This window comes from Durio zibethinus, chromosome 22 (genome assembly GCF_047325235.1).
Source record: "Durio zibethinus cultivar Kanyao isolate XHJ-2024 chromosome 22, ASM4732523v1, whole genome shotgun sequence".
In the NCBI taxonomy this organism is placed as follows: domain Eukaryota; kingdom Viridiplantae; phylum Streptophyta; class Magnoliopsida; order Malvales; family Malvaceae; genus Durio; species Durio zibethinus.
In genome coordinates this window covers 10,716,246-10,730,840 of record NC_143183.1, presented here as the reverse complement: position 1 = coordinate 10,730,840, position 14,595 = coordinate 10,716,246, and the positions used below count along the sequence as shown (strand labels likewise).

The window sequence follows — 14,595 nt, the reverse complement described above, 5'->3', positions numbered from 1 at the left end:
AAATTCAAATAGATATATTGTCATTTGTTTAGCTTAGGAACACTCTATTTTACATTTTTATTCACTGTACATGCATGTACCTATTCATATAGCAACTTCACTATCAACTTTCACCATTATATGTTGATGGCTATGGATTCCTTAAACCTAGAACAATCTATGCACTTGCAAAGTTTTCCCATTCAAGTTTTTGGCATTGTTGCCAGGGATTAGGTTTAAGGAATCTTAAGTTAATATCAACTTTCACCATACTTTATTATAGATTGGTTCATTTTTGTGTACATACCTTAGGCTAGAAATTATATTTGTTTTGATTCTAGGTGTGCATACTTAGAGTTTTATTTTTAGAGCAATTTACTAGGTTTAATGTTCTTGGGGCCCATGTATGCATTCTATTAGGAATTGTGAGTTGATCCCTTTAGATCTTGAGTTTGAGACTACTCGTGGGAGGATTAAGAGGAAAAGACAAACTGATCTTACTATCACCATGGCCAAGCAAGACACTAGAGCCATTAGGGATTATGCTATGCCAAATTTTTATGGTTTCAATTTAGTATTAGGAGGCCAGCTATACAAGCCAATAATTTTGAAATTAAATCTGTAATTATCCATATGATACAACAGTCAGTGTAATTTAGTGAACATTCGAGTGAGGATCTAAATGTTCATCTTTGGGATTTCTTAGAGATATGTGATACATTTAAACATAATGGTGTTGTTGAGGATGACATTAAGCATAGGTTTTTTTCATTTTCCCGTAGAGATAAAGCCAAGAGTTGGTTAGCCTTGATGCCATTAGATTCCATTACCACTTAAGATGATTTAATGCAAAAGCTCATGGCTAAATTTTTTCCATCAACCAAGACGACCAAGCTTCAAAATGAAATTACTACATTTGCCCAACATGAATCAGAGACCTTGTATGAAACATAAGAGAGATACAAGGAGATTTTAAGGTGGTGTCCATACCATGGACAACCAAAAAGGTTGAAGATTTAGATTTTTTTTATAATGGGTTAGTACCTAATACTAGGGCACTATTAGATGTTGCATCAAGAGATGCTTTAATGAGTAAGACTTCTGACTTAGTTTATGATCTGATTAAGGATATGGCAACTAATAATTGTCAATGTTCCAATGAAAGACAACATCCTAGGAAAGCTTTGGGGGTGTACAAGCTTAGAGAGCCTACAATGCTTAGTGCTAAGGTAGATTCCCTAGCCAAATTTGTAGAATCTTTATATTGTAAGGTTACATCCTTAGAGCCTAGTTCTAGTCATCCCAGGTTTACTCATACCTATAGTTTCATAGCTATGTACGAGATTTACGGGGCAAGACACCTAAGAGAGTCATGTCCAATTACTTAATTACTCATTCAAAGTTAGTTTCAATTGTACGACAAAACTTGAGGTAGTCCAACAACCCTTATTCTTCCACATACAATCCATGCTAGAGGAATAATCATGTTTTCTCTTGAAATCAATAGCAAAACCACCATCCCACATCTTTTTAGCCTAGTTAAGCACCATTACCACTAGTACCACCACCACCATAGCATGATTAGTTTCCTAAATCACCTCATCCACTTAGCTTCTAGCAACCATTTTATCAGTAGTAGTCTTCATAACAGCACCACACACTTTTAGATCCATCTATGTCACCTTCAAATAAAAAAACCTTAGTTGAGAATCTTTTAGGTTCTTTCATTAGAGCTTAGACTTCATTTATACAGACTTAAAATATAACATTTCATAATGAATCTACATCCATAAAGAACTTAGAGACTAGATTAGTTAGCTAGCTACTCTTTTAAGTACCTGACCTCAAGGCACCTTACTTAATAACACAGAGATTAAACCTAAGAGGAAAGGGAAGGAACACTACAAAATAATCACATTTAGGAGTGAAAACAAATAGCTAATGATCGAGTCTTGGTAGGTTCTAAGGATAGGGATGATAAGGGGTCTGATAATAATGAGCTTGATAGGAACTTAATTCATGATGATGAAAAGGGTAAAAAAAAGGTAAAAAAAGGATAAGGGTGTAGTCCTTATTCACACCTAATTACCATAGACATTATCGTCTAATGCTTTACCAAATGTATCTAGGCTTACTCCTTCTAGAGTTAAGCCATCTAGGCTTTATATTCATTTTTTTTATTCGTTTCATAAGTAAAAAGAAGAGAAGCAATTCTCTAAATTTCTTAAGGTATTTAAGAAGCTATATATTAATATTTCATTTGCAAATGCATTTAAACAGATGCCTACCTATGTAAAATTTATGAAGGACATTATCTCTCATAAGAAGAGGCTTAAGGACTATAAGATAGTTACATTCACTAATGAGTGTACATCAGTGATTCAGAGAGGACTACCTACTAAGTTCAAAGATCCTGGTAACTTGACCATTTTTTATACCATAGGTAGTGTGTCCTTTGATAAAGCTCTGTATGACCTAGGTGTTAGCATTAACTTGATGTCTTAATCTATTTTTCAAAAATTAGGCATAAAAAAGGCCAAACCTACCTCAATTACTCTGTAGTTAGTCGGTAGGTCATTGAAATACCCTATACGGATAGTAGAAGATGTCTTGGTTAGGGTAGAGAAATTCATTTTTTTTGCTAATTTTATTATGTTGGATATAGAGGTGGATCAAAAGATCCTAATTTTTTTTATGGAGATCATTTTTAGCCATAAAGAGGGCATTGATAGATGTACAAAAAGGTGACCTGATTATGTAGGTACAGGATCAAAAGGTTCGATTTAATGTTTTTAAGGCTTGAAGTATCTAAATGATTTTGATGAGTGTTCTAAGCTAAAGGTTGTCAATAGCTTGGTTCATGATGTTTTTCACCTAGAGCATCCGATATCACAATTTAAATATTCTTTTTTTATCGATGAGGTAGAGGATAAGGATTTGAGCAAGGATAATGATAATGATACAATTTTGATGATCTTTATCGGTCGATATGCACCACCTCCTAGTGTTGAGCCTTTGGTAGATGTAGATATTCTCTTTAGAGTAATTAAACCTTTTATGGTGGATCCATCCGTTCTGAAGCTTAAACCATTGCCTTCACACCTTAAGTATGCTTATTTAGGTGAGGATGACACTTTGTCTATGATCATGATAGCATCCTTGATCACTGATTAAGAGGTATGACTTTTTTCAATCTTACATGATCATAAGTTAGCTATAGATTGGTCCATTATCAACATTCGAGGTATCCGTCTATTTTTATTGCACACACAAGATTTTAATGGAGGATGGATTTAGGCCAACCATAAAAATGCAATGAAGGTTGAATTAAGCCATGAAAGAAGTGACAAAAAAAGATATTATTAAATGGTTGGATATTGGGATCATATATCCAATCTCAGATAGTGCATGGGTTAGCCCAATTCAATGTGTACCTAAAAAGGGTGGGATAACTGTGGTATAAAATGAGAATAATGAGATGATTCCTATAAGGACTATTACCGAATGATGGGTTTGTATGAATCATCAAAAGCTAAATAAGGCTACTAGAAATGAACATTTTTCTTTGCCTTTTGTTAATCAGATGTTGGATTGAGTATATAGACATGAGTATTATTGTTTTTTGGATAGATATTTTGGATACAATTAGATAGCTATAGCACTTAAAGACTAGGAAGAGACTGCTTTTACCTACCCTTTTGGTATCTTTGCCTTTAGGAGAATGTCTTTTGGACTTTGTAATGCACTAGCTACCTTTCTAAGCTGTTTGATGGCAATTTTTTTTTAATATGGTAGAGGCTTTCCTTAAGGTGTTCATGGATGATATTTTGGTCTTAGGTGATAGCTTTGAGGATTGTCTTGATCATTTAGCTAATGTTTTGACTAGATGTGAGGAAACTAACGTGGTGCTAAATTGAAAGAAATGTCATTTTATGGTTAGAGAGGGAATAGTGCTAGATCATAAGGTTTCTACCACAGGTATTAAGGTTGATAAAGCTAAGATTGGAGTGACAGAAATATTGCCATTTCCAACTATAGTTGAGGTTATTAGAGGTTTTCTTGGATATGTAAGATTTTATAAAAGATTCATTAAAGACTTTTCCAAGATTTCTAAACCCTTGTGCAGGTTGTTAAAAAAAAAGATGAAGTTTAAATTTAATGATGATTAGTTGCATGCTTTTCAAGTGCTTAAAGAAAAATTAGTTTATGTTCTATTCATTATAGCACTCGATTGGTCTCTACCATTTGAGCTTATGTGTGATGCTAGTGACTATGCAGTAAGAGCTGTTCTAAGCCAGAAGATAGGAAAACAATTTCATGCTATATACTATGCAAGTAAGACTTTGAATGGTATTTAGCTAAACTATGCTACTACTAAGAAAAAGCTATTAAGCGATTGTATTTGTTTTTGATAAGTTTTGCTCTTATCTCATAGGCTCTAAAGTTATAGTTTACACTAATCATGTTGCAATTAGATATCTCATGACTAAGAAAGATACAAATGCTAGGTTGATTAGGTTGATTCTCTTCCTATAAGAGTTTGATTTAGAAATTAGAGAAAAAAGGATTAGAGAACCATATGGGTGACCATCTTTCTAGGTTAGACAATGGTGGCATTGATAGTGATCGAGCATTGGTAAGACTTTTTCTAATGAGCAGTTCATGACATTTCAACATGATACTTTACCTTGGTACACTGACTATGTTCATTTTGTTATTGGTGGAGTTTTAACCCCAGATCTGTCATTCCACCTAAAGAAGATTTTTCATGATGTTTGGTAATATGTATGGGATGAGCCTTATTTTTTCAAGCAATGTAAGGATCATATTTTGAGGCAATGTGTCTTGATAGAGGAAGTTGATGATATACTGAGACATTGTCATGTTTTTTATTATGCTGGATAGAGAATTACAGCTAAAGTGCATCGATCATAATTTTATTGGCCCACTTTGTTTTGAGATGATATTTGTTTGTTCAGAAGTGCGATCGATGTCAGAGAGTGGAAAACATATTTGGGAGATATGAAATGACCTTGAACCCAATTTAAGAGATTGAGATTTTTTATGTATGGGATATAAACTTTATGGGACCTTTCATTTCTTCTTGTAGGAACTATTATATATTGATGACTGTGGATTATGTTTCAGAATGGGTTAAGGCAACAACTTTGCCTACTAGTGATGCTAAGGTAGAACTTAACTTTTTGAGAAATAATATATTTTCTAGATTTAGAACCCCTAAAGTCGTCACTAGTGATGAAGGATCCTGTTTTTGTAATAAGGTGTTTGATGTATTAGCAACAAAGTATGGGGTCACTCATAAGGTTGCCACGATTTATCATCCATAGTATAGTGGTCAAGCAAAAGTGTCAAATAGGAAACTTAAGTCCATACTTGAGAAAACTATGAATCCAAGTTGTAAAGATAGGTCTAGGCGATTACATGATGCATTTTGGGCATATAAGACCGCCTTTAAGACTCTAATTGAGATGTCACCCTATCAGCTAGTATATGGGAAAACTTGTCATTTGCCAGTAGAGTTAGAACATAAGGCATATTGGGCTATTAAGAATTTGAATTTTGATTCAAATGCTGGAGGTGAGAAATAACTTGTATGGCTCCACGAGCTTGATGAGTTTCGCTTGCGTGCCTATGATAGTGCTTGATTGTTTAAAGAAAAGATGAAAAAGTGGCATGGCAAGCGAATATTGGATAGAACAATTAAGCCTAATCAACATGTGTTGCTATTTAATTCCTGTTTAAAGCTTTTTCCAGGGAAGCCTAAGTCAAGATTAAAAGGCCCATTTATAGTGACACAAGTTTTTCCCTATGGCACAATTGGGATTATGGCTGAAGTGAAAAAGGTTCCTTTTAAATGAGTGGTCATAGATTAAAGCACTATTATGGAAAAAGAGGTTAGGGGAGTGATGGAAGTGATTCATTTTCAAGATTGATTCTCTTAAGCTCATAGTCTAAGCTTTTAACTTCAAAAAAAGTGCTTCTTGAAAGGCAACTCAATTTTTATTTTTTATGTTATCTCTTTTTATGCATGCTTGTGTATATATGTGTTTGCATGTTGTTTTCTTGTATATAGTTAGGTTTTATGGTTTGTACATAGTTTTTATGTTCATTAAGTTTTTGTACATATTGATGTAGTTTCTTTATGTAGTTGTTTTCTTTATTTTATAAGTGGAATAAGAGTATAAAGAGGAAGCAGTAGTTCGGGCAAAGCTTGGATGGATAATTTGGTCACCATTCCTCTATGATGATAAGGGAGTTTCCTTATTCCTTTATTTTGTGCTTTATTGCTTGATGCTTACACATTAAGGACAATATGTTGTCTAAGTTTGAGGGTATTGGGGGAATTTTTAAAAATTTTTTGTAAAATTTTTTGAATTTTCCTTGATTTTACTTTGAAATTGAGCTTAACATATGGTAGCTTGAATCATTATTATGTTTTCTTTGATTAGTTCTTCATGAAGCCACTGATAGGTAGTGATTGATAATGAATATAGCTTTAGGAAAATATTGAATGTGTCTGAAATATAAGACAATGCTTAGGTTTAGAGAATTTTTAAAGATGGTATTCATTTGTGAGTTGATGCTTTAAACATTGAGATGCATTTTTTTATTTAGTTTTGATTATGTGAGCATGAGATTGTTTTTCACATTGGCCTTTAGAGTGTTGTTTCATGATTTTAAAATTTGTTTTGATCATTTCTCGAGGTGAAATCCTAGAAGACACACAATTAAGGAAATGATATAGGCCATCTTTAGATCGATTAAGCCTTTCAAGCCATCTTTGATATAATATCTCCATAGTCACCCTATTCGAGCCTTATGATACTTTTCTTTGTTTTGAAACCACATTACAAGCCTATAGCCTTATTCTGTATATTTTCTTATTTTTTTGGTCCCTTGCCCTATATGCATTAGGATATTCATGCACCATTTGTGAGCTATGCATTATTAAGGAGAAAGCGTGGAGCTTAAAAGAGAATAAGAAATTAAAAAGAAAAAAAATCAAGCTCGCTTACAAAAGAAGAAAAAAAACCACAAGAAAAAGAAAAGAAAAAGCAAAAGTAATAAAGTGGTAAAAAAGTAAAGAAAAGAAAGAAAAATGGGAAAAATCAAAGTTTAGAAGGATGAATCTTAAGTCAAGCTTATCTTTCTTACCTTGAAAGCTCAATGATGAATGATCCTTGGCATATGATTCATTGTTAGGGTATTTGAACGTAAATGACTTTTATCATACCTTAACTCTGGCATTACATTACAAGCATATTAAAGTTCTAAATGATCCTTGGTCATGTATTTATCTACATTAGTGGAGAGAGATGCGATAAGCAAACTTATAGAACATGAGCATGCTTTATTGGTCATTGTCATTAAACTCTCATGAGTTGCTTAACATTACTAGATTTCTTGCAAGAATATGTGAAATGTTGCTTACTTATGGAACCTTAGTTAGGAATGATCTCAACCTAGGTAGATTTTTGTATATTAGCACTAATTCATGATTTTACTTCAATTATATTTACTAATCAATCCATGAGGCTATAATGTTGAATAAGTATTGAAAGTATAATGTGATTCTTGCTAAATCTTGTTTTGCTTGAGGACAAGTAAAAGTTAAAGTTTGAGGGTTTGATTGCACTAAAATTTTTTAGCTTTTTAATGCTTAATTTTAGTGCAATTTGACTATTATTTTACTTTGTTCTCTGGCATTTCTTAGCAAAAATACTCTTAAAATCAAAAGTGCCTTATGTATAGGTGTAATTGAAGAAGATGAAGAATTTTGAACATAAAATGGAGGATTTTAGGGCTAATGGCCTTCATTAGTGTCATTTGGTCACATTGATACTTAGGGAGTTTTCTTTTAAACCTTTCTTGCTTGAATTTTCTTTAACTTTTTTTTCTTATATATATTTTTTAGTAAAATTTGTGGTAGAAATACTCATTAAGTGTTGAAATTTTTTTATAAAAGAAAAATGGATGTGCATGAATATGCATGAAGGATCAAGCTAGTACAAGGTTGCTTAAGTAGGGTTAGAGTGTCAAATTGAAAGGTTGATGTGGCATTTTTAAATGAGATGATTGGCTAATTAATTGACTTGATTAAAGCTAATTTAAGTGAATGAATATAAGTGAAAAGTTGTGAAGAGCCAACCTATGAACAGAGCCTAGTTGTGTACAGAACCCAGGCGTGGTGCACTTTAGAATCAAGATGCACACAACTCCAATACCAACAAAAAAAGAGGTGAAAATGTTAAGGATCCAGGTAGCACCGAAGGAGGAGTAAGGTCTCTCCCCTTTACTTATAAATAGGAGAGAAGCTAGCCTTAGAGGGAGATTTTTTTTTGGGGAACCTAGGTCTTTAGTTTTATTTTTCCTACATTTCCTTTCATGTTTCCCAGCTTTCAAACAAATTTATTTTTCAAGTTTCTTCATTACATTTTACTACCAATTTTCATATTTTAGTATACGTTCTATTGCTTTTTTCAAATCTTGCTATAAATTTTGAAGAATTAATTGTTTTTTAGCTTAAAATAGTGCTTATCCATTTACTTTTCCACTTGTTTGTTGAATTGTTAAAGTTGGTGTTCATTCGGTTTTTACATTGAAACCTTATCAAAACTTGTTAGTTTTGTCTAGATTTTTTTATAGGTTCTTGAGATACTTAACTATATCATATATTAAATTTAGTTTGAATCCTGAAGCAGAAATTTCCAAATCAAGGCTAAAAGGAGCAATTGGAGAACCTGCAGGTGCTAGACTCAACCTTATCCTTTGATGTCGAATTGGTCTCCTCAATAAAGCTTGTTTGTTCTCTTTTCTTTCTAGATCTATAGTTTTAGGTGTTGTTTGTTAAATCTTGATTGAGTGACTTGACTTTGATTGAAATTAACTATTGTTTAGATCAAATATTGGAAAATAAATCCTATTTGATGTTTAAGAATGCATTATTGGAAGTTAAAATGTTGAGCCAAAGTTTTGCATAGTTTCTTTGATTTGTCTGTTGATTTTTTGTTGAATATTTGATAATGAAGATGTTTGTTAACTCAATTAAAGATTTTTTATAGCTAATGATCATATTTTAATTTTTTTCATGAAGATGGTGCGATTGATTCAAGCATGCATTGAAATAGTTTCTGATTAAGCTTAATTTTATTGTTATCAAATTTGCTACTGTATTTTCCTTCTGCAGTCTAGTTCATCAATGGTCTTATAAAAATTCAACTAAATATATTGTCATTTGCTTAGCTTAAGTGCATTCTTATTCACTATACATGCACGCACCTATTCATGCAACAACTTCGGTTAAAGTTCACTAGATGTTTAAGTTTTTCTTTCCTTTGTATGTTGAATTTTAGTTACCTTTTCAGCTATTCATTCATGTTCATTTAGCTTTAGGTCATGTTTACAGTGTGGAAATTCTTATCATGTTTATTGGTTGATGCATTTTTCTTGCAATTTCATGTTTGCATTTTAGATTTCTATAATAAACTTGCACTCAGTTTATGTGGTTTAGTTTTTCATAAATACTTGCATATAATTCTACATTTATGAGGTAAATATATGTTGTCTTTGTGTTTGTTCATTAGGTATAAAGTCAGTTTTGGTGTGCACACATTTTTGTTGGCAGTACTTGTTTGTGTTGGTAACATTGCCATGGTGTATTATTCATGCTTCATTGTTTATTTCATGCATTATCAACCTATTTTTCTGAGTTTATGTCTAGCACTTCAGTAATACATTAGTTCATCTAGATTAAGTCCTAGAGGTTCAAAATCATTTAAGGTTAATTTCCAAATTTTTTTTTTCTCATTTTAAAACTTTAGGTATTATTTTCAAGTACTTGTATAATTTCCTTTTGCTTTTTAGTTTTGCATTTTATTACATGTTTGTGAATATTTAGAGTTGATGATACTAGATTTAAAGGATAACTAGACTACTTGTGGTATACTTTTAATTGGAATTTTCTTTGTTAATTTTTTCATATGTATTTTATTTTCTTAGTTCAATTTTTTTTTATATAATTAGTTTCCTTAGTTGATTTTTCATATTTATTTCTATAGAAGTTTCATTTTTTTTAAAAAAAAATTGATTGACTAAACCAATTTTAATAGTGTATAGGGATAAAAGGTACTTAGTTTAGAAATCTTTTTTGCTAATCCTCAGGGGATAAACAGCTAGGCTTTTAGCCTCTATTATTACTTGAACGTTCTATGCACTTGTAGAGTTTTCCCAATCAGCATCCCACTTATGTCTCATCTGGTGGTACCTGAATTCTATCTTCCCTATCACGATAACTTTTGGCTTGATAACTTTCCTTTGAATAAACAAATTCATATCCAATGATCATTTGAGTGTTTTGAGATTTTGTTATGCAACTCTTACAAATTCCAAAGTCTTTGCATTTTGCATACTTGGTAAAATAATCTAAAGCCTCTTCCATTGATTGAAACTCCATTCCGATAAATGGTTCTAGACACTTATGATTCCTATTAGTCATAATAATTTTATAGTTGTAATCTTGACCAATTCCATCAACTTCTAACTCTTTATCAAAAAAAGATGTCATCCTAAACTTATAACCGAAATTGAACATGCTATCAATCATTATGATAAAACTTGTATAATGCACTAATTCATTGTAATAGAAATAAAATGAAATAATGACATTTTGAGATAATCTGTTAATACACTAGTGTAAGTTGCAAACTTGTGAAAAAAGATTACTATGCGATATGAGATTTGTATGCTGACTTCTTCTTTTCCATTTTTATTGATTTTACAGACCATGGTTTTGTTTAGGTACTTGAATAGTGTGTATTAGATCAACGGTAGAAAAGCTATTAACTTATGGTAGCTACCTTAACTAACCAAAAATGAATGGTATGAAATTTAATTGAATTATTATATTGATATGTCCAATAATTTTTCCCTTTAGACATAAAAAAGCATTCAAACTGAGATAAAATGTAGTGATGGTGAATGTTCAAACTGAAAGGGGCATATAATTGTTGCAATGTTCCCAAATGGCCAATAATCAGCTAAAGTGGCAAAATATTGATATAGTCTAAATTAAACTGCAAATCTTTAATAAAATAAATACATACATATATATATATATATATATACAGAACCCTAAACCTAATCATAAATGCTAATGTATTAATCCAAGGATAAAAAAAGTTTCAAAAAAAAAAAAAAGAGAAATTAAGAACTTACATTTGAAAAAATATATCGAAAAATAATGATCAATTGCCTCTACTTTAATACCCAATCACATGGGTTTCTCTTGAGCTTCAATTCCTTTTTGTGGTTAAGGGATTCTGAGAAGGGATATAGGAAAGGAGACTTAGGAGATTTCCACAAGCTGAAAAAGAGAACGTGAGAAAATTAGGGATGAAAAAAATCTTAATTAAACTTATTTATATTTATTTTCAAAGGCCTCTTTACTTTTAGTTTTATTTAGTAATGATGACTCAACTTATGAGTGCCTAATATTTTATAGCCCATATACCTTGTCAGTGCATCAAATATTATCCTATAAGTAGATTATACATTTTATTTCCCACATCACCTCCATTTCCCATATTATCCCAACTTTCTTATTTCTTCTTTCTTTTTAACTCTTGAAATTACAATGTGTGGATTTATATATTGATTTGACATTTTTCATTGTTTATTTAGTTTATTTATTTTTCCTATTTTATTTTTTTAAATGTATAAAGTTTTCAAATTAATTTATTATAGTCATTTAACATATCATTTATATAATTACTTAATAAATAAATAGATAAAATAATAAGACATAAATAAATAATCAATTTCATAATTAAGTAAATAATTAGTGAATGAAAAAAATAAAATAGATATATAAATAATAAAACAAATGAATATTAGTTGTTTTTGTATTAGGATGTATAAATATAATCATATTTTTATGTTATCTTATGTTATCTTATCTAGGCCTTAATTAAAATATTTTTTATTCCTAATTTATTTTAATTTTAATATTTAAATTTAAAAAAAAAAGTCTTTAGGCTTTCATAAAAAAAATATTCCTTACCTCGTGAGTATTCAAGAAAAAACATGTTATTCCCTTTAAGAGGTTTCGTCATCTAATACATTAAATATTTCATGAAATAGAAATTAGTTACATATCTCTATTTATTCACAAAATAATCATATAAAAATATTATACAAAAAATATTTAAAATTTTAAAATTCACACTGTCATAATTTTTTCTTTTTCTTTGTTCTCATTATTTTTCAATTAAATCAAAATTAAATTAATAAAAAATGAATAAAAATAAATTAAAGCAAAAAAAAAAAAAAAAGAAAAACAAAGAAATTTAAAAAAGAAAATAAAAATAAATTCAGTGGTCCAGAACAAGTTGAGCAACAAGTTGAAATGAAGGTCAACGAATTGGCAAGCAAGTTAGAGAGCTCTTGCAAAATAGTGTCATTCTAGTAGCCCTACAAAAGCCAAAATATGTTTATTTGTTTTTTCTTTTTTCGTTCTTCCTTCTCTCTCTAGCTAAAATGCTCTGCTCTTTTTTTTAAAAGTTTAACTAAAAAACTCTAACATTTCTACATCTTGGCCAAAAGTCAATCGATCGATGAAAAATTAAACCAGTCATAAAAAATTCAATCAAATTCAACCAAACCTAAAAACTTCATAGAAACCCAAAAATCAGATGTCAAAAAATCCTTTTGCTTTTGTCAATCTTGTAAAAAACTTCAAACATGGTTGAAAAATTTTAAAATTTTTAGAAATTACCCAAAAAACCCAAGAATTAAAAAAGAAACAAAAAATTTAAGTGCACCTTCAAAATTCCAAAAAACAAAATCTGATAAAATCTAAAATTTCTTGAACTTGAAAATGAACACATTAGTAATCATAAAATTCAAAAATCTACTTTCTGTGTATATTCTCAATTGCTTTTGATTGTCATGTTTTTATCTGATTGCTATAATAACTGTGTAATTGCTATGTTTTTCATGTCTTTTGCTGTTAGGGATTGAACTCTTTATATAGAGATTGAATTCCTTTTTATTTTGGAAGAAATTGAAAGACTAAATCTAACAAGATTCAATCTTTAACATTTTTGCAATCTTGTTTTTCCTTTTTCAATGAAATGGTGTCAAAGTAATCCTAAAAACAAATATAGTCTTTAAATTTCAAATCTCAACAAAATCAAGAAAATCAAATTCATGAAACCTTTTCCATGATTTTCATTCTAGATTTTACCTTTAATTTTGACCTTTAAATTAAATGAAAATAAAAATAAAGTAAACAAACAAACAAAACTAAATAAAAAAATAAAAAGAAAAAATAGATAAAGAAAACTTTTGGGCCCTTTTCTTTGGGCTTTAAAATCCAAATTCACAATTAAAACCCAATTGACCAAAATTTGATTTTAGAACTCAATATCAAGGAGAAATTTGAGACACATTAATACAATAACAACAATAAATTGAGCCTTATATCCCATAACTCTAGGGTTGGTTGTGTGAAAAGCCATAAAAAGGAATCATGTTAAGTTGTAGTTTTGAATCTTCTTGTGCCACTCATTTCTATAAAAGATAACATTTTCAGGTACTTAATCCTCATATGATATTTTATTACTTGTATCCGTATTTTTCGTGGTCTATCTCTAGAAACTTTGGTCTCTTTCAAATCCAGAAGCTTGTTTTTCAAACTAGTGCACAAATAGACCTACATTTCACTTGTTCGAACCATTTCAAACATTCCTCTTTCATCTTTTCCTCAGCTTAGACTACCCATAATTTTTCTCAAATCTTTTCATTTCTGATTTAGTCTCTTCTAGTTTTACCACACATCCATCTATGCATCCTTATCTTCGTTATGGTCATTTTCTTCTCATGTTACTTCTTAACAACTTAACATAATCTCATATAACAATGCAGGCTTTACAGTTATTTTATACAACTTTGGCTTTAACTTGAAAGGCATATTGTGATCACATAACACACCTAATACACTTTGATGATTGTTAAATTTATAGTGATTTATAAGTCCATTTTAATTCAAAATTTTGAAAATTTGCTTGAAATTGGTGCTTTTAATGAGTTAATTTTTTATTTTAGGGTTTGATATATTTGTAAGTCATGCAATCCATGCAAGATGGTCAATATTGATCTTAGAGTAAGATCCATGCAACATTTGGCCATATATTTGAGTTATAGCCGAACCTATTTAGTTAAGGGATTTCTATCATTCATTCGGCCAAAGGGGAGTTATAAATGCAAAAAGACTCTTTGTTTAGTTTAAAAGAGTTTTACTCTAAGATAGACACTTTAAAAGAGATAAAGGCTAAAGTTTTAATTGAAATAGGTCTTTTGAAGATTTCATCTCAAGAAATTTTGAACTCAAGTCAATTAAATCAAAAAGATGAGTTTGGATATGCCTTAGTTAAATATGTATTTGGTTTCAAGATAAATAATTTGAAGATTACTTTTGGATATTCAATCTTAGTTGAAACTCCTATTCAAGATAAAGTAACATGGCAAGACAAGGGTGCATTGAAGACCAATCTAAGAAGACATTCGGCCAACATATAAGCTCCATCTCATTCTCAG

General features: G+C 30.3%; 1 non-coding gene across 1 annotated transcript; it reads right to left on the bottom strand.

Moving 5' to 3' along the window:
- Positions 1–870: 870 nt before the first annotated feature.
- Positions 871–977, bottom strand: LOC149512603 (small nucleolar RNA R71). Its single transcript, XR_016332228.1, has one exon. It is a non-coding gene; the product is annotated as a small nucleolar RNA R71 (small nucleolar RNA).
- Positions 978–14,595: the final 13,618 nt, after the last annotated feature.